The sequence below is a fragment of the Lepidochelys olivacea genome (assembly GCF_965140295.1).
Source record: "Lepidochelys olivacea isolate rLepOli2 genome assembly, chromosome: 1".
Lineage (NCBI taxonomy): Eukaryota > Metazoa > Chordata > Testudines > Cheloniidae > Lepidochelys > Lepidochelys olivacea.
The window spans coordinates 203,671,632-203,697,967 of NC_140411.1; the positions used below are offsets into that span (position 1 = coordinate 203,671,632).

Genomic DNA, 26,336 nt, shown 5'->3' on the forward strand with positions numbered 1-26,336 from the left:
CTTACTGAATGACAGAGGCAACCTAGTGACAGAGGATGTGGAAAAAGCTAATGTACTCAATGCGTTTTTTGCCGCTGTCTTCACGAACAAGGTCAGCTCCCAGACTACTGCACTGGGCAGCACAGCATGGGGAGGAGGTGACCAGCCCTCTGTGGAGAAAGAAGTGGTTCGGGACTATTTAGAAAAGCTGGATGAGCACAAGTCCATGGGGCCGGATGCGCTGCATCCGAGAGTGCTAAAGGAGTTGGCGGATGTGATTACAGAGCCATTGACCATTATCTTTGAAAACTCATGGCAATCGGGGGAAGTCCCCGACGACTGGAAAAAGGCTAATGTAGTGCCCATCTTTAAAAAAGGGAAGAAGGAGGATCCTGGGAACTACAGGCCTGTCAGCCTCGCCTCAGTCCCTGGAAAAATCATGGAGCAGGTCCTCAAAGAATCAATCCTGAAGCACTTAGAGGAGAGGAAAGTGATCAGGAACAGTCACCATGGATTCACCAAGGGCAAGTCATGCCTGACTAATCTAATTGCCTTCTATGACGAGATAACTGGCTCTATGGATGAGGGGAAAGCAGTGGACGTGTTGTTCCTTGACTTTAGCAAAGCTTTTGACACAGTCTCCCATAGTATTCTTGCCAGCAAGTTAAAGAAGTATGGGCTGGATGAATGGACTATAAGGTGGACAGAAAGTTGGCTAGATTGTCGGGCTCAATGGATAGTGATTACTGGCTCCATGTCTAGTTGGCAGCCGGTATCAAGTGGAGTGCCCCAAGGGTCGGTCCTCGGCCGGTTTTGTTCAATATCTTCATAAATGATCTGGAGGATGGTGTGGACTGCACCCTCAGCAAGTTTGCAGATGACACTAAACTGGAAGGAGAGGTAGATACTCTGGAGGGTAGGGATAGGATACAGAGGGACCTAGACAAGTGAGAGGATTGGGCCAAAAGAAATCTGAGGAGGTTCAACAAGGACAAGTGCAGAGTCCTGTACTTAGGAAGGAAGAATCCCATGCACCACTACAGACTAGGAACTGAATGACTAGACAGCAGTTCTGCACAAAAGGCCCTAGGGGTTACAGTGGATGAGAAGCTGGACATGAGTCAACAGTGTGCCCTTGTTGCCAAGAAGACCAATGGCATTTTGGGATGTATAAGTAGGGACATTGCCAGCAGATCGAGGGATGCAATCATTCCCCTCTATTCAACATTGGTGAGGCCTCATCTGGAGTACTGTGTCCAGTTTTGGGCCCCACACTACAAGAAGGATGTGGAAAAATTGGAAAACGTCCAGCAGAGGGCAAAGAAAATGATTAGGGGACTGGAACACATGACTTATGAGGAGAGGCTGAGGGAACTGGGATTGTTTAGTCTGCGGAAGAGAAGAATGAGGGGGGATTTGATAGCTGCTTTCAACTATCTGAATGGGGGTTCCAAAGAGGATGGATCTAGACTGTTCTCAGTGGTAGCAGATGACAAAACAAGGAGTAAAGATCTTAAGTTGCAGTGGGAGAGGTTTAGGTTGGATATTAGGAAAAACTTTTTCACTAGTAGAGTGGTGCAGCACTGGAATGGGTTACCTAGGGAGGTGGTGGAATCTCCTTCCTTAGAAGTTTTTAAGGTCAGGCTTGACAAAGCCCTGGCTGGGATGATTTAGTTGGGGATTGGTCCTGTTTTGAGCAGGGAGTTGGACTAGATGATCTCCTGAGGTCCCTTCCATCTCTGATATTCGATGATTCTATGATGATTCTATGAAGAAAGAGAGTATTTGACTTTAAAGGAGAGAGAAAACTGTTAAACCACCACCACAAAAACAGAGCGGAGAGGTGGTCTCTGTCCCCATGAATTTTGGTGTGCATAATGACTTCAGTCATTTTACTTCAAGGGGAAAAATATGTCATCCTCATCACCACTGAATAACCTGAGAGCCCAACAGACCTGTTCCCTAATTAGAGAAAAGGCTAAGCTAACTTGATTCCTACCTGATAAATCCTACGTGGCTTTTCTTGCATATCCACCTGAATGAATTTGAGTAGGGCACAGCATGTCCTGCTTGACTAAAATTCCTGCTACAGCAGCCCCTCTGTTCCTCCACAAACACAAAGACTAATTCACTGTACGGGAGGGAGAAAAAACCCGTTCATCTAGTCATGTTCATAAAAAAGTCTTACCCTGAGCATACACCCAAAACTGCACCACTGCTGCTAATGTATATATTACAAACATATACAGGTCTCGGATTTACAGTCAACAAACAGCAATACAAACAACCACTGGGGAATGTATAAACACTTGGAGGAGCATAAACGCTCAGCCTGGCTGCACCACACACAGGGTGTTTATTTATCTCAGTTGCATACGATCAATGGGAGAAGACATTCAAAACAACTTTTTAAACAAAGTGTCACTTTGTGCTAGTTTATGCCAGTGGGGCTTCTTCCAACTATTTGTGTCATAATAAGATGTGTATGTGTTAAGATATTTTTCTTCTTCTTTTACTCCTGTCATGGCAACTGGGTATGAGAGAACAGAAGAGGAAAAAGGCTGCTAGTGTAATCCAGTTACTGATCTAACATTCACAATCTCCCCAGCCCAAAAGGAAGTGTTGTATGTTCTTACCCCGAATGCACGTTAGTAACATACAACTGCCAGTCTGAGCACCTACAGTTTTTTATTCATTAATCCCCTATCGCAGCCCGATCCCATGTGGGCCACTGAGCACACACAGTTCCTGCCGAGGTGAATGACAGTTGAGGGTGCTTTGCACCTCTGAATAAATACACTCTCAAGGAGATCCAAAAGCACTTTTACAATGCTGACATTCTGCTACTGAGACTTAAAAGATCCCAGCTCAGACCAGAACCTACTTCTCAAACCACAGGAGGCCCAGGATTCTTCGTTTATGCTTCCTTAACTATTTCTAACCCCTTAAGCCAGTACCAAGCTAACTAAGTTTTATTCCTCTTAAATTTCTTTGGAAGGATTTACCTAATCTGTTTGTGTGTTTTTATTGTGAATTTACGATAACTTCCTTCAAATTTGCAGTAATGCCACTTAACACTCATAATTGCCCACAATACATTGCACTTACATACTTCATTTCATCCAAGGATATCAAAGTGCTTGAGAATCAATGAGTTAAGTCTCCTGTATCCCCATTCCCTCCTCCCTTCCCATGAGGTCAGTCAGAATCACTATCCCTATTCTACAGATGGGGAAACTGAGGTAAAGAGAGAGGACGTGACTTGTCCAAGATCACAAAAAGGCTCCATGTCAGAGCTGGGAATAAAACACAAGTCTCCTGGCTTCTAGTCCCCTACCTGAGTCAGAAGAGCAACCTTCTGAACTAGTGGAATGCAACAGATGTCATGATCGTGTCTCAAGATGGTTTAGATTTTAGAATGTAATGAGCAGACGTGGCAGTACATGGATTATACTAATGGTGTCAAAGTACACAGCAACTCTTAGAGGTGGTGAAGACCACTCATAATATAACAAAACCTTTAACTATTTTCTTTATAAGAATCAAAGACTAATTTGTAAAGATCTGAGTGAAAGCTAGGGATACAGCTAAAACATAACCCTACCTTTCAAACTCCCTCCCTTCCCATACAGCATATACAGCCAATTAACAATGGAAACGTAAACAGATAATCCAGTATAAATGGCCACCATTCTTCCTAGAGTACAGCACCCAAGTGAGCATCTGCCTCCTCTGAAGCTGCATGATGCCAATGGCTTCACAAGAGCAAATTCGGATTTTTTTTTCTCTTGTGGTTGACTACACACACTCTTCCATTGTGTCTCATCAAAGAGCTGACGAGAGAGGAGTGGAATGCATACAGTCTCCAACGCTTGGGAAAATCCAGCTGCTTGTAAATCTATGCGAAGGTTAAACCTTTCTGACATGCTAAATATAGGATTCAAAGACAGTAGTGAACCGAGACGGCTGCTTCCTGACCAGCTCGACTTTACTTGAAGAGCCTCCAGCACTTATGATATCTACCCCAGGCGCCCAGTTAGCACATCAGCATTAGATTTTCTATTCACCAATGATTGGAATATGTTTAATTGCTATAGAAACCCAATGTCACCAGATTAAGCATTTGCTAAATACCATGGGAAAATCCATCCAGAATTAGGAGGGTGTTTTTTGGCAGGGGAGTTTGCCCACACGTAGATGCTGAAATCCAAATTTGAAGGGCCACTGTGTTACAGACCAAGTGTCTCAGTTTAATCATTCATAAAGATGCAAGCTAATTCCTTACCTAACTTCTATGCTAGGCTGGCTGCTTTGTCTCATGCAAACAGTGTGTACACAATTCCGTCAATGTCATTACCAATATTTATGCTTGACAGCCATAATATTGCTGTTCTCCGTGTATCAATATGCTTAACATTACATAACTCCTAGTGGGAATTGTATCTCTAAAGTACAGTAATATAAATACTATTGAAAAGAAAGTCATTGTGTGTGAAGTTGCTATAATTGCTCATTTAATGCAGGTAATACAAAAACCACCTGAAGCAAGAGGCCAACCAGGAACCCAAACAAGCGATCTGGTGACCATGATATGAAGTCAATTCTGATAGCTTCTTGGACTAGGAAGAAAATTTGTTTCCATCTCTGAAAAGCATTTGCTATCTGCACAGGATGCTGAGTGCACCTATCTAGCTCTGGACAACTAGCGGGCCTCCTGGGGCAACAATTAGTATCACATCAGATCACAGTAACCATGCATCTATAGCATACTGACAAGTTCAGTGGATTCATTTCACACCCACCAAACATAGATTTGCTTGCACAGATGAGTTATGCAGGATGGAAGTAAACATTCCTGGTTACTAGAATCCTCCCACCAGTTGTAGTCTATTTTGGGTTGGCTAGAAAAAGTCATTGCATTTTGGTTGGTTTTGCTTTGCAGCAGTCTTTTTCAGGACCATTTTACAATTTAAACATTAGAATAGTGGAAAAATAGTTTAATTCACTTAGTGCCAACCGACTTATATAGTTAAAGCACTCCCAAGTACATAGTTCTTCTGGGGGGGTGGGGTGTGTGTTAAGGGATATCACTCAGCAAAAGTCAAAAGTGACATAGGACGGGCACGTAAGTACCAAAGCTGCAGCTAACAAATGAAACAATGGGAGAACACATGTAGTCAGCCTGCGGAATTCACTTTCTCAAACTCACAAGGCCAAAATGAGGCTTGGTGCAAGTAGGTATGACTCTACTGCAGCAGCACCTAGATATTACAGTGGCCAGTGTTCTATAAGGGACTGAGTTTAGTCCCACTGAAGTCCATGAGTCTCTTTCCATTATCTTCAGTGGGCCCTGAATACTTAAAATAATGGAATAATGAAAGCTTATGCTTCAGGCCATTTGTTCATTGCTCCTGGGGTCAGGAAGGAATTCTTCCCTTCATATACAGTATTTGCACAAGTGGGTGAGTGCAGTAAGCGCTTTTTCACTTCAACATCAAGCATAGGCCTCTTTTGGAGTCAGGATACAAAACCTGATGTAACACTGGTCTAATATGGTATAGTGATTCTTATGCTCCTAAGGTTAGAACAGCAGTTTTCATGGAGGAAATGCACATGTGAGTGAGAAACGAATAGAATGCATACATGTAAATGTAAACCCAGCCACTCGTCAGCAGACCCTTCTCTTTTCATGTGAAGATTGTTTCCTTAAGATAGTAATAGTTCTTTTGAGTGATGTTCACTAGCTATCAAGAAGGTAACACACATTCTTTTTCAAATATTGGTTTCTGCTACAAATTACTGATGTTACTTCCTGTCCTGAATGTATTTGATAATCTGTCAGTATTCCCAATAAGCAGCCATTTACAATAGTTAATTTCAAGCATAACTTCCTGTGTATTGTTGCCTACTAAATTCAAATGCTGAATTTATTATAATCTAGTAATTTTTTGTTTTAATGATTCCAGAATATCTTCAAGGCATTTCCCAAAACATGACAGAAACAAGTACTCTCCACTCTGGGTGTGCCATTTCCTAGACAAACAGTAAAAAATAATTCCTATTCCCCACATGCCAGCAGTAAAATGAATTCAGATAAAAGATACGGAGTAGAAATTAATCATCAAGCACCACAAAATGGACAAATTGGACCAACAATAAATTCTGAGAACCAGCGAAGAGCTTACTGGTCCATAAAAAATTCTGCTTTACCCAAAATGTGTAACTAGCATATGATTGCAGACTAAGAAGGGCAGCGTGGAGTAAGATCCCTTGTTAAGACTTGCCTGAAGAATGTCTACTTGTGGATAGGTTACTTAATTAAATTCATTGTGAGTGCTCATCTGATAATCTCCTAACACAAATTTATCTTTGTTGATCATATATTATGTTCCCTCTACCTCCCAAGACTCATTATCGGCATTCTGAGTGCAAGTGCTCCAAAGATGGTCCTCTTTGTTAGATTAGGGCAGACTTCCTTAATATTTTCAGCCTTCTTGATTACACATCTCTCCCCATCAAGTGGCAGCCACTTGGACTCCAACTCTCCAACGAAAATTTGCCTGACAAGACTGCCTGACATGTGACACCTGCTACAATACCGCTCTCTACTGTGTTTGTCCAAGTCACTTCACTCAAAGTCTAACAATGACTGTCCAACCAGGCAGTATGAAAAACAAAAAATCTGCCTTGCTGTGAGAGAAGACATTACCTTTCCAGAACCACCATCATCAGGGCTCTTTCCTTCCTTCTTTATTTTTTAATGGAGACGAAACCCCCCTGTCATCTCACCTACTCCTCTCTTAATAAGGAACGACTGCCGTGACTACCCCCATCTAGAAGCGCCATTCACCACCAGCACCTCTGCTCTCCTCATGTGCTTAAAGAACAACTGATTAGCTCTTTGCATAATTAACCTGATTAGCACTGTGCATAATCAAACTGATTAGCACTTTGCATAATTAAAAAGAAATAATAATAATAATAATAACAATAATAAGCACTAGGTAATATCAAAAGCCGTTAGTCCCACAGCCGTCTTGTTAGTGCCAGGATTAGTTTAATGCAGCATATTTTATTCCTTATATATATAAAAATATTATATGTATAAAAATAAAACTTCAAACTCCTGAGAATTAAAAGTGGAAATATTCTCAATTATTTTCAGAACACTGAGAAAAATATTGATTATTCCACAACTGTCCATTACAGGGTTTCTTGCATCTTTTTCTGAAGTACCTGATCGTATCCATTGTTGGAGGATACTTGAATAGATGAACCATTGGTTTGATTCGGTATAGTATCTCTCTTACATTCCTATGTTTACCAAGTCTGTATATCTAGCTTTCTACCTTAGGTAGTTATATGGTCTCCATTATCATAGTATCTGAGTACCTCACAATCTTTACTGTTTTTGCCTTCACAACATTGCTGTGAGGTAGGAAAGTGCTATTATCCCATTTCTGCAGATGGGGAACTGCGGCACAGAGTGGCTAAATGACTTACCCAAGGTCACACAGGAAGTCTGTGGTGAAGCCAGGTCTTCCAAGTCCCAAGCTAGTACCCCAACCACTGGACAATCCTTCTTTTCCCATTGGACCATTCTTATTTCCTGTATGGACTGGTTACCTAAGTAATTTACCTCACACAAACATGTTCTGGGGAGAAAGGAAAGCAGGACCCTGAGTGCACCATGTGAAATAGCTTCTGTTTCTGTTCCAGTTCAAATCCTCTGATTTTCACTGTTAAATTTTCACTGGTTTGGTTCAAAACTGTGTGAAACCATGAACTTTTCCATGGTTTCTGCCTAAATCTTAAAGGGGCCCAAATCTCCCACGATACACAATGCTAGATGCCCTAGAACATTTACAAAAGTATCCCCATAGTTCTAGTACTGGGACTTTCCCTCATGAAATAAATTAAGGGAAAACTATGAGAGAAGGGAGCGATAAAAGGGAACCTTACAGTAATTAAATAAAAATATATTACCCAGCCATGGAGGCCTTTCTATTACCATAAGAAAAGGAACCCAAATGAACAGTGAATGAGTGGTCCCCAGAGCCAGTCACCCATTTCTAAAGTTGTTTAGTTTCAGAAGAAAAGTGTTGTTGCAGAGATTATTCAAGTCCAAATGTTCCTGGGGAAGGTAGTTCCAGTAATTCTGGGAAGGAAGCCAATCCCTTTGGCTTTATATGTAAATATTTGAAAAACATTATTTTTATATACATATATTTTATAACATATACATATATGTCTCTACACTTCCAGCCTTGCAAAACTGCTATGAAAAAATGTACCACTTCAGGCACAAATATCTACTCACCAGAACCATGATAACTGACAAAAATTTAAAAAAATAACGCCCTCCCACCTGTTAAGTTAGGTGCCTTAGACACAAAGGCCCCAACCCTAAAAGCTGTTCTGCTCCTTGGGTTTCAAGGATACACAGGTCAGAGGAAGCTACAGAAACCTCTAAAAATGATGAGAAGTAGCCTTCTAGTCCTAATAAAGGCAGGAACATAAGGTCCATTACTTCAGAACTTTATAGGTCTAAACAAACTTTGTGTGTTCTATCCACAAGCTGGTAATCTCCCACTTTCAATGGTATAAAGTTCCCACTTCCTAGGATTTTAGGACACTGAGATATAAGAACTTAAAAACTAACTTTTTTTATCTACAGAAAAATCACTGGCCCAGGACTGAATCTTGCGCATCCCACAAAAAGTGGTAATTTAGTGGGAAATTCTACATTTGAGGGAGAGAAGAGAAACATTTCTGTGGGAGGCTGATTTTAATTAATTAATTAAATGGTGGACACTTGAAGGTGCTTGGGAGTTGGGACACTGGAATAAATCCTGGGTAGATAGACAGATTGGGGGGAGAGTGCAGGAGAGGCAGTCAAAAGTGGATGATAAATAAATTAATCCATGCCTCTGCAATTTATCACGTGGCTATCACCTGCACATATGTGGTATACAGAAACATACACTAATAATCATATTTATTCCCCCACTCTCCCCACGTACATACACACTTAAATTATTTCATACATATATACATAGAGAGCTTGGTGAAATTCTTGGACAAATAGTTTATTAGAAGAAAAATGCAGTTTCAGTCTAACTAAAACTATTAGTGAATTTGAGATTAATATTTTTAGCCATTCACAAAATGGCCAGAAGAGAAGGAAGTGGCATCGCTGCTCACCTGCCTTTATAAGCTTTAGCTCAGTGTTTTGGTCACTCATCTGGGATGTGCAAGATGCAGGTTCAAATCACAGCAGTGGAATTGAACTGAAACAGACTTTCTAAATTCACCAAAAATTCCAACAAATTTCAGATTCGGTTTGACCTGAACCACTTATTTTTTCAGAACTGCCACTGATCTGAAACATCACTTATTCACCCAGCTCTCTGTATACCCACATACAGATACACACACACACGCATATGTATATTTTAATCTGTACCCACATATATATATCCTACGTGGAGGAGATACAAATATTTCCCAAATATATTATATATAATGCTATTTCTGTTAAATATTTATACCACTGCCACATGTAGGGGTATTTGTGTTTTAACATATACACACATAAAATGTGTAAGTTTGTGCATATGTGTAATCTCTCTGTCTCTCTCTCTCTCACACACACACACTCACAAATACACATACACACACTCACAAATGGAAAGACCAAGAGTAGAGCAGACCTTTTACAAAATATTTTAATAGTTATTTTAGAAATCTTCACCCAAAGTTTGAGGGTTTCTTTTCTTGCTATCTTACATTTTCTCCGGCAAAATACACCTGCTTTCTTTTCTTTTCTTCCCCCCAAACTAAATATTTCTTCCATCTAATGACTCTCTTTATTAGACAGCATCTAATTTGCATACATTTACATACAATTTAACTGCTAGCTTGTGAGAACAAAGAAATGGTTCTGTATTATACTGAAGGACAATACTCAGAAAAGGAAGGTATAAAAACCAGCTAGCTCAGTGGCTGTGTATTTTCTTTGTTTCAGAAATATCAGGATTTTTAAACACACCACTTAAAGGGTGAAAAAGATTATTTCATCAAACAATGAAAAAAGATACAGCGCAGCTCCATTTTAACACATTTTCTCTCTGGTCTGGTTAATGGGATTTAAGGGTCCAAGGGTCCACTGTTTCCTTTACAGAATCTGATGGATTTATTTCTGTCACATATTTTAGTTCATATTTTATTGTTATAACAATCTACATTGAAGCTCAGCTCCAATGCTAATTCAATACCACCTTTTCCTGGTCAGACTGGGATATGACCGAATGATCTTTGATAGGCATCAAATACTCTGCCCTCAATGCCCACCACTAATGGATTTTATAGAAAGGCTGCCAGGACTTTACCCTATGGCAACAAGTATAGAGATAATGGAAACTTACCATGTAGCTGACTGGGAATCAACAGGAAGGGAAGCAGGGCTGAGCTCCACTTGTGAGAACAGGGAGGGACTGTGGTCAGAGTAAATGCAGGAGGTAAAGGAGAAGTCAAGCCCTCTAGTTCCCTAGAAGAAGAGGAGGAAAGAATTTTAAGACCTCATATAAGGGAAAGTCTTTAGAGAAAGAAGGCAGGTGTCCATACCCCACCCAAACAAAGTATACACCATCAAAACCCTTCCCTCCAAATCTTCACAATGGAAATTCCAGTTACACTGATTGGTTCAATTTTAAATCACTCTGGCCTCTCCGGCCTTTGACCTCTTCTCTTTGCTCAAAGGTGAAATTCTAGAATTTTACATTTTAAAAAGAGCATGGCATGTGGTCACTGAATAAGAAAAAATTCTCTAGTCATTTTGGGGCAAGTGAATGACCACAGGGGCCTGATCCCACAGAAATGTGCTACCAGGTGTAGCACTTTCTAGTGTGAGCAGATCCATTAAAGGCAATGGGATGGGAATACTCATGCTCAAGAACATTATGCCCAGAAGTAATTTTTTCCAAATCAGGCCCAAGATTTGAAATCCTCATTGATCATTTGGGCTGCTCTGTTTCTCCTAGAGTACAGAAGCTTTACCCGATTAACATGACGAAAGGGGATCACTCCCTAGTCAGACCCTGCATAGGTGTATGGTGCAGGTACTAACAACAAGGCAGGTCTGAGGACTGAAGGCCCAAATCAGGATCTCAGAGAGCGTACAGGAATTCTTTTTGTTCTGACTATCCCTTGCTGTGCCTCACTGGAGCTCTCGGCACATTACAAAATATTTACAAATATAAACTTTTAATTAGTGCTCGTTGCAATTTTTCAAAATTTTGAAAAATCTGATTTTTAAAAGAATTCAAATGGGGGTAATTTCCCCCCCCACAGCTATTTTTAATATATTTTTCAATCAGCTCTGCTTGAGAAAACATGTGAGCCTTGCAGTGTGTCCTGAAGTTTACCAAAAGCTGAAGTTTGCCAGATGCTGGGAATGGGCAACAGGGAATGGATCACTTGATGATTACCTGTTCTGTTCATTCCCTCTGGGGCACCTGGCATTGTCCACTGTCGGAAGACAGGATACTGGGCTAGACGGACTTTTGGTCTGACCCAGTGTGGCCATTCTTATGTTCTTAAAACCTGATTGTGGCAGAGCAAGGAAAGAAGGATGTTCCAGAGCTAAGGATCCCTTATAGTTATATCCCTTAAGGACCATATCTGCAGTCCCCTATTGTTAAAACCTTTGGTTTGTTAGTTTGAGTGTCTTGGAGGGTTGTGGCTGCCATGGTATCACCCAGGAAGAAAGGATCCTATGAGGTAGTTGGGATCCAAGTCATTTAGGGTTTTATAGGTCAAAGTCAACTCCTTAAATTTCAACTGAAAATCAGATGACAGGCCATACAGCTCATGCAGAAGAAATGCAATATGCTTTTGATGAGACATTCCACTTAAAAGGCGCACTACCACAATTGCCACGTAACACCTTGAATTAGCCTCACGTAACGGCAATATAGTAATCCCATCTTGAGGTGATAAAAGGCAAAGTCCCAAAATGAAAGGACGCAACCCTCTTGCCAAGAGCAAATGATAAAAATCACAATTAGCAACCACTACTACCTGAATATCCAGAATCACCTGAAAACCCAGCAAACCCAGCTCGGGAAATGCACTTAGAAACAAACAGCAGGAAAATGTCAGATATTGTACAGTTATAATACTGAGTACTTGCTTTGGCTAGTTCCCCTACTCTCTATGCATTACCTCTTGCTTGGAGCGAGTGTCAGCTAGCTAGCCCTCTTACACACCACCATCTCTGTTGAACACTGAGCAAGTCACCCCACAACGCAGGTAAAAGTGAAAGGGATGGGAAAACAACACTGGATATCAACTGCATCCTGAAAACAATACAATCCAAACCGCCTCACTAATCCTTTTATTTGCCCCATATACATGTAAAACAATAGGGATGACAAAATAAAAACCCACAAACCTTCCATGAGAGTGCCCTCAAGGAAGATAAGTAATCATCCAACACTACCCCCTGGGATCTCTCAGGAAAAAAAAAAACAACAGTCTCTCTCATGAGCTACCTCACCAACACATCGGCCACAGATGAATCACCATCAGTGCTACAGAAGGCAGCTGACAGAGCTAAAAGAATCAATATGTACACCTCATCTTCATCTATTTTCAGCAGAAGATCAACAACCAACATGACCAAAGTCACTGCTATACTACTTTCACAACTAAATCAGTTCTAACGGGGTCAAAAAGACCAGAGGACTCTAGATACTTTACAGTACCACTGAAGTTGTTTCACCATAATTTCCTAAATAATCTCCCTTCAAGGGACTGGAGCAGATGACCTATTAAGGTCCCTTCCAGTCCTACATTTCTATGATTTCTATGATTCAAAGGTAGTTTGGATACCTTGTTTGGGAAGCAACATTAATTCTGCATTTCTTGGGTTACTAGCACTCGAAGGGGTCTTTTTTGTTTTATGCTCTAACATTTGACGGTAATATGCCTTAAAACCAATGATACGGGCCTGAAACTTTAACTTCACTTTAACAATGATTTTTGCATGTTTAAAAGGTTAAAATCATGTTTGGTTCATTAGAATTATTTTTTATATATTTTTCTGTATACACAAAGGTCTGATTCTCCTCCTTTACTGTTATAAATCCAGGGTAATTCCACTGAAGTCAACTGCGCTACCCAAGTGTGAAACTGTTGTAAGCAAGAGGAGAATCAAGTGCAAAGTGTTTTGCTACTTATATAATGTATACATAAATTAACTCTTGCCTTTATAAACCTCTAGGTTTGTTGTTTTGTTTCTGGTTTGGGTTTGGTTGTTTTTTGTGGCTTTTCTTTTGGTAGACAGCTCTTTTATTACATTTTAGATTAGATTTTACAGGTGGAATTATCAAAAGCAGCAGTGGCCTAACTCTGATTCTACTTAAGTCAATGTTAAAATTCCACTTGACTTAAGTAGAAAGAGAGTTAAGTCAACTTTCAAAATTAATAGGCACTAGGTTTAAAACAAATATAAAGTAGTACTTCTTCGGACCACACACAGTCAATCTGTGGAACTCTTTGCTAGGGGATGTTTTGAAGGCCAAAAGCACAACAGAGTTCAAAAAAGAATTAGATAAGTTCATGGAGGATAGGTGCATCAACAACTATTAGCCAAGATGGTTGGGGCATCACCCCATGCTCTGGATGTTCCTAAACCTCTGAATTCCAGAAGCTGGGACTGGATGACGGAATGGATCACTTGATAAATTGCCCTATTCTGTTAATTCCCTCTGAAGCATCTGGCACCAACCACTGTCAGAAGATAGGCTACTGGACTAAATGGATCATTGGTCTGACCCAGGCTGGCCATTCTTATGTTCGTAGGTGCTTTTAAAACTCCCTACTCACATGCAGTAAATTTCCATTTTGGGTCTGCTTTTTGTAGCTACAGTGATAGCACTTATAGCTTTGTCCATTTTAAGAAGTATTGACAGTTCCCTTTTAAGTATGGGGAATATTTCTCAAACAGATAGAATCTTTCAACACGGAAGAAAATTTTAAGATGTGGCCACTATGATGACTTAGGTTGTTGAGGCAGAACCCTATTCTCCCCACCAAGGTTCACCTCAACCAGCTAATCTGTATTAAAGTACAATTTGCCCTGTTTACACTGAGATTTTAAAACATGTTAAAACATCCAGACACCTTTTTTTGCTATTCCAGACAGGGTCTATCTGAGGAATAATAGTGCGTGGAGAAGGCTAGAAGTCTAACCAGACCTTCCTCAAAACATGCTTCCATAACATCTCAGAGGAATCAAGGTAACAACCCTTCACCCTGAGTATTATACAGAAAGAAATTTGTGTCATTTGGTGGCAGCATAAGTTTAAAATTTGCCCACTGAAAACAAAAGACCAAATTTCCATATTTAGTTGCATTTTAGGCCTGCACGGGCTGGATATTGGCACTAGCTACCATACCAAGTGATATTTTATTCAAATTACAGGATAATCCTTTTAATTGGGACACCCTGGTGGATGGCCTATTGTCTTGATTAATATGTTGTCTCAATTAAGAGAAGCAGCCATTTGAAAAAAAATGTCTAAAAAGACTTGAAATGTAGTAAAATTCTGTACTGAATAAAAATACAAGTATAAAAATGATTTATGCTGTATTTAATCTTTATTTCTTCTTCTCTTAACCTTTATTTGGAGACTGCTATATTAAAAGATTAGAATTTAGAATTTCACACCTGTTAAACACCTGGTTAAACACCACTTAACCCACTAGCACTAGCCAAATGTGTCCCCATTAAGCAGAAATATTGGCAACGCTGTCCCTATTAAGCAGCATCCATTACCATTCACTGTCATTAGGCTAAATCATTTCCCTGGGACACAATCTAATTTAACAGATTTCTTGATTAAGAGCATCCTGATTAAGTGGAAAATACTGAATCAGTAAATTTGCATGTAACATGTGAAGGCTTCTGGCCACTGAAGTCCTATCCCATCTGTCTGGTTTGCAGGCCAAGCTTGGAATCCTGGGTGTGATGTTCTGTACCTAAGGAATTGCCTAGGAGAGTTGCACATTCTAACAGGGCTGGGGGAGTTTTCTAGGAAGCAACTGGGCCAATTAACAGAGTGTAGAACTGATGGAGTTGGACTGAGATTCTTTCTTGGAAATGCTCTTGTGAGACTAAATACTGTTTCCCTTCTTATGGCTTTGTATCAGTGTAGGAAATCATCCCTGTTTGATTGGCATAGAGGATTTAATTTATTGGTTACACATATAGCACAGTGTCTTTTATAATCTCTGTAGTATTAAATTGTTCATTGTTTGTTTAATTTTGTGTGTGTGTGAATTCAGTGACGGATTGACAAGCTCAGAGAATAAAGTTCTCCATTCATACAACATGTATGGCACAGACAGTGGGAATGCAAGCTTCCCAAATACGCTTCCCAATGTGCTTTAAGACTGTTCTGTAGAAATTATCTGCATGGGTGAAAGAGGAGTCTTGTCTCTATGATCCATTGAACCCCCTGGCCTCCACTGAGACTGCAGACAAGGGTGTCAATAAATGCCAGGTCTCGTGGTAATTTTCCAGGAGGAAGCAGACTCAGCAAGTCATTTCCAGGTAAGGTCACCAAAATCTCACCTGATGGTGATTACTTTCCATTGCTACTAACCTCTTATGTTGGTCCTCAACAGTGACCTACCCACAACTGGAAGGTTCAATCTCCCATGCCCAATCCTGTGTGGTTCCACTTTAGTGTCTGCTTATTAATGGAACTCAGTCACCCTCACCTGGTACTGGTGATGGATTAGATCTGCCTACTGAAAGTACGTTACTCCAGGGGCAAAATGTTGACATAATTTACATTTGCTTGGATGGTTAACTGAATCAAAGAAAAGGGTTTATACTGGGGGCTGAAGGGCCATAGACTCCCCTTCCACCCCCATCTGACCATCCCATTCCCCTTTCAGGTGTCCCCTCCCAGCAGCCTAACCCCCTGGCCCATGAGTCCCTACACCCATCCCTTCCAATTTGAAGGAGTGGCATTGCCACTCAGGTTTGGCCCAGACAAAAAGTGGTCAGGCCATGGCCCAGTTGGCCCCTGCCAGCACTGTGGTCTATGGTATATGACTCCTAAAACTAATACTTTAAAATTAAATATATATATTTTAAAAATTAATAGCTCAACACTACACTCTGCAGTGCATATGTGACTTTATATGCTCTATAGTTACTGACCCAAAACTGTGGTTATTTCCCAGAGAACCATACATTCTGCAGATCCTTTTTTAGTTTTGATTGGCCTACTAGTGACCATTCCGATTATCTAAGTCAAATGTCTGCAACCTTGGTTATTTCTCAATCACTACTAAGGTAGCTTACAAAAGACTGCTTTCTAATGTGCTACAGCTCTCTGTTTATATATTCATATGACACTTATCACTGTCTCTCTGAAGCAACTGATTGTCAGAGGGAGTGTGCATGCAAATTTCTACTGAAGTCAATGAGAGCTGAGGGTGCTCAATACCTCTGAAAATCAGGCCCCGATCCACTAAGGGACTTAGGGGTTTTAGGTGCCACGAAAAATCCCTGGAATGACCTAAGATACACCAAGATTTAGTTAGGCACCTAGGCTCCCTATACAATGAATGGGCAGAGATAGGAACCTTAGCACATAATCTGCAAAAGCCAGCATAATAGGCAGGGAGCTGTGTAAGCTAACCAATGGGAGATGCCAAAGAGAGGGGTGTGTCCTAAACCCTGTCCCTCTCAGGAAGTGAGGCACCTATTTCTGCTTGTGATCCACCATAAAGAACCCCTCTCCTGGAGTCAGGTGGCTTAGGCAACTAAGTCATTTTTTATGAGAATAAGTCAGGCACCCACCTGACTCCACACAAAACAGGAGGGAAGGGGAGAAAAAGGAAGAGGTGGAGATGGCCTGTCTTTAGGGTGACCAGATATCAAGTATGAAAAATCGGGACAGAGTGCGGGGGCAGGGGGGTGTAATAGGCGCCTATATAAGAAAAATCCCCAAATATTGGGATTGTTCCTATAAAATCAGGACATCTGGTCACCCTACCTGCCTTATATGCTTTAACTGAGTAGTCAGAGCACACGCTGGGGATATGGGAGAGCAGTTCAGTTCCCCCTCCGCCTGATGAGGAGAAGGGATTTGAACAGCCAAACCACAGTTCCTAATGGTTTATGTTAAAAAAGAAGAGAAGAGAAGAGAAGAGAAGAGAAGAGAAGAGAAGAGAAGAGAAGAGGAAAATCTTTAATGCCCCGTGAAAGAATTTCTGAGCTAGATATTCAGCTGGCATAAATCAGCATAGTTTCATTGACTTTGAAGGCACTAGGTCAATTTACACCAACTGAAGATCTGGCCCTCTTTTTCAGGGCAATAAGGGGTCACATTCATAGTTGTATGGCCTATCATTACAAAACACAAGTCAATGCAATAGGATAGTACGGTGATTATTACTATGGAGAAGCCTAATATAAACAGACATAGATGGAGGAGGAGAATACAATTACACTAAAATCAGGAAATGAAGTGTTTCCACAGCACCTAGATACTACAATGATGGACACCCTAAAAAGACATGGATAAATTAGATAAGTGATTGAGGAGAAAGGAACAGCATAGAAGAAGAAAAGAGTGGGTAGGTGTGAGGTGTGGAGAGTGTGAAAGAAGGCTGGGAGAAATAGCAGGAGAAGAGGCAGATTTGGACTAGAGCAATGCTGTGCAAAGGCTTAAAAACAAACAGGACAAGGACTTGATGCATAAACTTGATACAGAAAGTGAAGGGAATCCACTGGAGGGATATGTTCAGAAATTAATGTTTCAATATGCCATTTTATAATCTCACATCCACACCATGCTGTGTTGATACCATATTTGACCAAGTGCACCAGTGTGTTTAATCTGAATGTAAGATTATGATAGATCACACAATACAGGAAGGAAACCAAGTGACTTGCACTCCCTTTTCAAATCTTAGCATATTAAAGTTTAGATTGTGGCAGCAATACAATTAGTAAAGTCTACCAGACTCGCCACAAGAGAACAGGAATATTATACAGAACATCCCAGAACCACTTGGCCATTTGTTAGACATTAACAAACCCCTCATCGTGCCAGCAAGACTGTTAGAGCAGCAAATAAATTTGGTGCATGTGTTTTAATTTGATACAGCAAGGCACAGTCTGCCCAATTTTCTAAGGAGGGCAGAGGGACCCAAAGCACCTGATCACTATTAAGCCATCTCTTATTGCTTATGAAGAGGAGAGCCTGTATTGGCATTGCACTGATTTAAGCGGGAAGGGACATGGTTGCAGGAGGAGAAGCATAAACCTGCTCCTGCTCACTACCAACAACTTTAATTCAGGCACCAGTAATGAGGTGGCTAGGTTGGAAGGGGAATGGGATACAGGATCTGGAGTGCTTTATCCGCTCCAAGACCAATGCTGGTTTTGGCACTACTTTCGCTCTAGCAAATTACAGAAAAACAAGCAGGTGCTAGCAATCTGAGAGACCACATGCCAGCTACAGCTGCTTCAAACTGATTCAATTACATCTGCCTGAATAGTCCCAGGACATTGAACTGGTTGAAGAGACCCATAGCTTGAAGGGAGACGAAGTCCATTCTGATTTTAGTGCCCTATTAAAATGAAGTGCAAGTCTCCCTTGGGGGAAAAAAGAAAAATTCAAATAGATCTGGAAGCAGGTGATCATTTCCAACCTTAGGGATAAGAGGGAAGCTTGGGGGGTAGCATGTTTGCACTAATGCTACAATATACTGAGAAAGCCCTTTGGAGCTCAGGCCTTAAAAATACTCTGAAACAGTCTGACAGCATTGCCTTGTTTCCCAAAACACTGGGTGCAGCATATTTGCTGAACATGCTCTTGGGATCGGGACTTCACTCCAAACCTTGTTTGTACAAAAAGGGGCCAAGCAGCTGGGAAATTCTGGAGTGCAGTGTGTCCTCGTTAGTTCCCATCTGCCATCAGAACTCAGCTCGTGGCAAGTTTGGCTAAGTCCTGGTGTTCTCAGGTCCAAATCTGGGTCATTTTTAATTACACTATACAGAATTCAGAGTGCAGTTTTTAAATCCTTATTATACAGCGCAGAAGAACGGGCAGCTCTCCAACTAATCAATTTTTTAAAAGTACATATATAAAAATTTTAAACCGGGCTAGACAGACAGTGGGTGGAAGAGAGAAAAAAAAAACGTATGAGTGAGTACAGGGGTTAGTTAAGAGAACTGTTAGCAAAAGTGGGTCACCAGCAAGTTCTATTTGAAAACTTCAAAGGAAGGGGGAAAAAACCTCTCTTCATTTATAAGACAGAGAAACTGATGTATACAATTCACATTGCTCTTAATGTCAGCATGAGTTACCCACAACAATGCAGCACAGTTTACTGTAAAGACAGGAAGGACGGTCTTGTGGACCTGGGTTCTATTCCTGGCTCTGTTACAGTCTCCTTGTGTGGCTTGGTACAGTTACTTTCCTCACTCAGTAGAACAAGGATTATACGCCTTACCACACATAGACGTAGTCCCAAAAGGGGTTATGAGGTTTACCAGTTGAAAACTATGGTGGGATGCTTGGGTAGAAGGTGATAAAGAATTGCAGGATGATAATATAAATGCCTACAAAGATAATGCATTTTGGATTGTACAAGAAAGACTTAGTCTCTCCCATCCTATGTCCATTCAATATCCATTGGTCAGGGTCTGAAAAGAACACAAGGTCGCTAGCAGAAATAATCATCATCATCGTCATCATCATCATCACCACTACCACCGCCACCACCAGACGAAAAAAGTACTGCATATTGCTAACTGAGGAGAAATTTGGGATTAAGATTCGGCTCAGTATCCTATCTGTACAAATTGGACAACAGCTACTGTCAAAGAAGATGTCCAGAGACTACCATGCTGCAGATTCAAAAAAGCCAGAGCAAATCTTCATTGACAGGTGCTGACATAAAGCTAGTTCAGGAATGGAGGAGGATGATCAATGAGCAGAGTAAATACAGATGCACTGAGACACACTTGTCTGGAAAGGTATAATATTCTGCCACCCTCTACTCCAAGCATTTTCTTGCTTGTGTTTCTAGTTTTGTAACAATAAATCATATGTATTAACAAACCTCTCTTAAAGAGGGTTTTAAATCCCTTGCTGTTGATCTTACTATCTCACTGTAGTCTTCACCTTGGACTTGACAAATTACAGAAGTTGTTAATAAAACAAAGGTGTGATACTTGATAGCCCTTTTTAACTGCTTCCTTGGCAAGTGCTGTATGCCATGCATCCTCCAAATCCTTTGTTGCTAGATGTACCTACACTGCACGTAGCATACTGCGGCCCATCACAGTGCTATGTTGGGTAGTTCAAAAGCAACTACCTGAGAAAAGACTAAGCAGCGAGGACAGGTCAGTAGTGGTAGCAGATGATGACTCCTGCTGGGCATCCAACAGCTTAGACCTTTGAGAGTTCCTCACATGTTTGCAAACGGGCATGCAGATTGAGGAGCCGAAATTCATTAGGATGCGGATTTTTGGAGAAGTAGCATTATTTGAATCAAAGTCTATCCATCTTTATTAAAGACAACATCGGGCAAAACACACACACTCTAATACAAACACCCTAGTCATAACCCTCCTTTCCCTACCTTACGGTAATAAGAAGCAGTTTGTGAATGAGGGGGCATATGAAAATGTTAACACACAGGAGTGTACTACTCACTGAAAAGAACTTGTGACAAAGTAGGATTAATAAAATATTACAGAAAATTCACATGTATGCCTCAGTTTCTTCTATATTTTGCATGGCTACCCAGTGGGGGAAAAGGGACTAAGATTGCTCTCAGGGCAGGCTGAGAGACATAAGTGTGTATGTCGCCTAGCTGTCTGAGTATGAGTGGGTCATTAAAAAGGACTGGCCGAGGCTGACTCCATATCAGTGGAAAATCCAAGAAGACAATGCAAAAACCAATCAACAGGATATTGGCACCTAGCAACCAACAACCCAGAGGGAGATGGATTTCCCTGCCTCTCAGCAGGGAAGCTGAGACCCCAGCTCGAGAACAAAGGAGTGAAGGTGGGAGGATAGAGTGTTGGCTTCTGGAGGAAGCGAGGATTCTGGACTCTCACCAGGGAATTGATCAAGGAGATCAGACTGAGAGAGATACAAAGCCTGAACACAGGGTTCATCTACAGCCTGGCTGGGGCTCTGGGCTAATCAGAATGGACGATGCTTTAACCTTCATTTCTCTGTGCTAACCTAAGGACTTGCTATACTGTGTTCTAGTTGATTTATAAACCCTACTGTTTTGACAACACTGCCTAAGTGTCACTTTAAATACTTAGTGTCTTGCATTAATCCCTGAAGAGTGTACAAGGAGTCTACAACTGTTGGAGTCATTGAACGGAGCTCACGATATGAAGCAGGAGTGCTGAAGCAGAGGTTCAGTCTTAGGAGGCAGTGAGGCCGCATGGCCTACCCTGGAGGAAGAGTGAGCCCCTCTGGGGTCCGGTACACTGAAGGGGTTCCTCCTACAGTCTGTTCCAACGCTACGGGTGTAGCACTGATCCCGTAGATCTGTGACAAAGCTATGTACTAACATCCATCCACTGCAAATAATGTTTATTGAACTTCTTAAATACATGGGAATGTGCCAGTCCTGTGTATGCACTTCAGTGTTTCCAAGGGGCTGGTCTCCTTACAGAGCTTTTCACTGTACAGACTCCATCTGAACACCTGCAGTGACAACAGGAACACAGCCTGGCCTATTAAAACACAGCTCACTTCACCCTTGTATGAAAAAAAAGCTGTTCAATGAGATCAGTTCTTGTGCTCCAAACTCCTTAACACCATGCATATTCGATTGTTCTTTTTGGGTGTTGGGCTGATTTAAGGCAGTGCCATTGATTTGTCTCAGGGTATAAGGATACATAATGGACATTCAAAGAGACATTACAGGTGCCACAAAACTACAGGCCATGAAGAGTTAAGTAACATTAGTTCCCTGGTATTGTTTGCTTTGCAGCAGTTAAGAATTTCCAGCAATGAAAAAAATGCCTGCTAACTTGCCTCATTGGAGGCTGGAAGTAGAGGCCTTCATAGGAAAGGTTCACCCTTGCCTAAAAAGACCCAAGCAATCTGTATTTGCACATGAATTAATTTCATGAGTTTCAAGAGAAAATCATGCTCCATGTTTTTATTTGACTATTTTCCAGAACTTTTTCTCCCCCACCCATGATTTTGTTTAAATTTGCTTTTCACTGTCATCTGCCATGTGCCAGCCAAAGAGAGGTGTCTAATGCTGTAGTGTATATTCCAGTGCTCCAGCAGCCATTTCCTGGGCTTTGACCATCACCTGTGGTCCAACAGCACCACAAAAGGTATCACTCTCTGTCAATCCCACTGGCTGAATTATAAAGAAGAATGAACACTGGCCTCTGAAGAAACTTTACATTCCACCTTCCAGACATGTGCAGGTTTTACAATGGATGTCAGAACATTGTTGTGTTACATCATCTCTATGTAAAAGGAATCAGTATATGAAAATGCAACACATATCATCATGTGTTTAGTAAACACACAACACGTGACTTCCATGTACAGTGCAGCACAGCTATTATTACTGGCTTACAACATGCCCTAACCTAACAGAAGAGGTCTCTTCAAATATCTGCCTTTTGTGACTTTAAAAACACTGGTATAGGATCAAAATGAATTTGCTAACTTCCTATGCTTCCATTATGTACCGTAGGCTGGTATGCATGTAGCAGTCACGGCACCAACATGAGTGCTAAACAAGGTCAAAGGCTATTCAACTATAGAACTAAAAGGTATCATATATATTGTCTTGGAAACTGATATTACATGTTTACTGTTCCAAAATTAAACACTGCAGGTAAAATCCTGGCCCCACTGAAGTCAGTGGGGAGTTTTGCCATTGATTTCAATGGGGCCAGAATTTCACCCTGCATGGGCAGATAAAAGACCCAAAACCACAGATCTCAAAACATTATCAGGCACTCCACATTGCCTTACCTTCCCTCACTGACTAATCACAAAAGCAGTGGCTAATAAACTCTGAAGGGACTCTATGCTGAAGAAGAAATGTGACTTGAGTTTTTAAGATGATAAAAGATATAATGAGAGTAGACACTCTCTTGAATTTATGCAAATGCCACAGGACTTAAGGACACAATTAAAAGTTTACAATAATATTTTTCACTTCTTTACTACTTCCCATCCAAGGATCTCAACATTCCTGACATTCAAGAATTAAGCTTGTGAGGGAGCAACCATCATTACCCCCATTTTATAGATGCAGAAATCAATGCACAGGGAAGTTGATCGACTTGGCTCAGACCATACAGCAAGTCATGGTGGTGTTGGGATGAGAACACAGGATTCCTTGGCTCCTTGTGTTCTGGCCATTACACCACACTGACTCTTATTGCTGAATAGCCACTTTTCTATTATGTTAACTAAGAAGTTCAACAGCAATATCAAGTAAAGGTCCATGCCAACACTTCATGCCATCTAATAGATACTCTTCCACTCTTTCTTGATCTAGGTCAATAAAGTGGTTGTAACACCTTGTACTGTCATCAGTTCCACTGTGTGTCTAAAGGAGATTTTCTGGAAGTTTCAGAAAAGAAGACACTGATACAAGCATAAGTAGGAAACAGGCTATAGTGTATTCAGTCCTTCTGGGCTGAACCAGTATGAGCATAAATAGGGTTTAAAGCAATCTCAAAGAAATGCCAGATTTGCCATTGTGAGGATGGGGATGTCAATCGTTCATAATATTTTGAGATTTGGACAATTGTTCAAATCTACTGATAAAATACTGACTTATTTTGAGTAGGGCAGAAAAGAGATGTTTATGCTCGAAAACATAGAGCAGATACAAAGATGAAATGGTCTGAATTTGCCAATCAGGGAGTGCTGTGTGACTGAATCAGTTGCTAAGATGATGCTGAGGGTAGACCCAGACAGGGCTTGTATCAGTGTCTTCTTTTCTGAAAGATGTGATTGTTAGCCCCAGTAGACAAATTACAGAACTGGCAACCTCAAGAGATCAGAACCAACAATAAAAATAAAAATGAATTATATCAGATTTCCAACCTAAAATGCACACCGGCCCACCCAACAAACCAAAACAAAAAAACACACTGTTCCCAGGCTACAAGCCCTTGTGCTCCACATGGCATCACTGCAAAAAGATCCTGAAAAGAACATGAAATGTAGAGAAAAATACCCTGTGGTGAGGAATGTCTGTGCTTCTCTCCTCGTTTGCCAGTCAAGAAAGCACTGGTTCACAATTAATCCCTGCCTCACTTCCCTGCCCCTCACCAATGACAAACTCACCTTAGAGCTCTCTAATTCTTTTCTTGGCTAAGTATGCAACTTCAAGTAACCCAGCCTTGATCAAAGGCACAAATGAAGAAAAATCAGCCAAGAGTTTGCCATGATCAGTGCCTGTCACATAACACAAGCAACCTGCTAAGGAGCTGCTATGTGCTTTCTCAAAGTCACAGCTGCCAGCAACAATTGAGCAAGTGCAGCCTAGCTTTTCACAGGATTCCTGCCTGTTGCCCAGGAACCACACAAAGCATTGGAGATTTCAAACAGGTGCAAACAGTGCTTTTCTCCCATGCCTTGTCCTCTAGTGCATCAGACTGCACAGCATCAGTAATGGTTACACAAGATGAACTAAGCAGCAGAAAATTAAGTTTTAAAATGGGATCAGAGCCCATATTGATAAGCTACACATTTATAGCAATGAGAACAATGGTCTGGACTAAAGTGGTGTGCACATGATGCTAAACAAAGAGTCAGTCAGGCTTGCCATTATGAAGACTTTGTACGCAGTGTTGTAGCCATGTTGGTCCCAAGATATTAGAGAGACAAGGTGGGTGAGGTAATATCTTTGACTGGACCAACTTTTCTGTTGGTGACAGAGACAAGCTTTCGAGCTCACACAAAGCCCTTCTTCTGGTCTGCGAAGACTTGTTTTTTTCAGGAATTTATGACTGTATTACAATTTCTGTTGGATAATTCTTCTAAATTTGTCTACATTTTTATCCAAGAAAGGATTTTTTAAATTTGAAAAGACGTCACTCTGGAACATTGTATGACCACCAAAATAAATGAGAACTGTATATTTTTAAGCAGAATTTTTAAAAATGAGTATGTGTAGGAATTTTGTTTCTATTTTAAATATTTGTGTATAATGTTAAACTGTAAGCGTACAGTATGCATAGTGTGTATAATTTATATATATATAAACACACATATAATTATATACACACGCTATACATACTGTATATGTGCAGACACCTGTTTAACATAGTAATCTTTTGAATATACAGTTCCTGTGCATGGGTGGTACGCAGCAGACTGAAAAAATTCTTTCAGGATTGAAAATCCATGAGGTGAATATTTTTTAAAAGTAGATTTTGTCAGGAGAGACTGTAATGGCTCCAGAATGGTTTATTTTGTCAATATCATCTACATCACATTAAGGTCATCTGAGTGTATTCTGAGCCACATTCTGATGTCACTACTTAGGCAAATTCCTGTTGATTTGAGCAGGAGTCTTGTCTGAGCAAGGATCGAGGAGAAACTGATTAGGGACTACAGGATTGGCTCTGTTACATTATGATTAACTGGGGGCTGCTGTCCATTTGGGATGCTTTGTAAGCCTACTCATCCCAGTAAGTAAAGTGAAGCCTGGAGCAAGACTCTCTCAATGTTTCTCCAAGATTGCAATCATACCGACATAAACATCAAGGCTGCTGTCTAAAATGGAACTATTCTGTTATATTTTTCTTTCTCCACTTCTGCTTTCCAGTTGGATGGAAGGCTGCAAAGGCTGAAGGGTTCTCTTGTACAGAAGCCAACGAAAACAAAGGTAAACTTAGAATTTTCATTAACTGTAAATTACAAGAGCAAACAGAATAAGGATTGATGTGAGCAAGAGGGAATGCTAAAGCCTTACCAAATGTAATGTGTAATGCCTCAACCCAAACATATTTTGGGATGACTGCCAGGAAGATGGGTATAAATGTGAGAGGTTTAGCAGAGAACAGTTTGAGCTAAAATGTGTAAAGTTTTCATTTGTTCTAAGGAAACATTCATCTCTAAGTAAAAACAGGGCCCCATTAAAAACCAAATTCTGCAACTAAACTAAATCTTCCTGGGCAAAGCAACTGTTCCTAAACTAACCATATACATAATTTTCAAGATTGTTTATGGTGGCAACTAAGTTTATTATTTTGTGTGACACTGCCATAGATCAGTTTGGCAGCTGAACACTGCAACTCTCTT

At 40.8% G+C, this 26,336-nt stretch overlaps 1 protein-coding gene across 1 annotated transcript in view; it reads right to left on the reverse strand.

Moving 5' to 3' along the window:
• Nucleotides 1-26,336, reverse strand: part of ZBTB20 (zinc finger and BTB domain containing 20) — a 608,278-nt gene that overhangs the window by 484,965 nt on the left and 96,977 nt on the right. Inside the window, exon 3 of the mRNA XM_084618031.1 lies at nt 10,407-10,528. The gene's annotated coding sequence lies outside the window, so the exon portion shown is untranslated. The remainder of the gene's footprint in view (nt 1-10,406; nt 10,529-26,336) is intronic.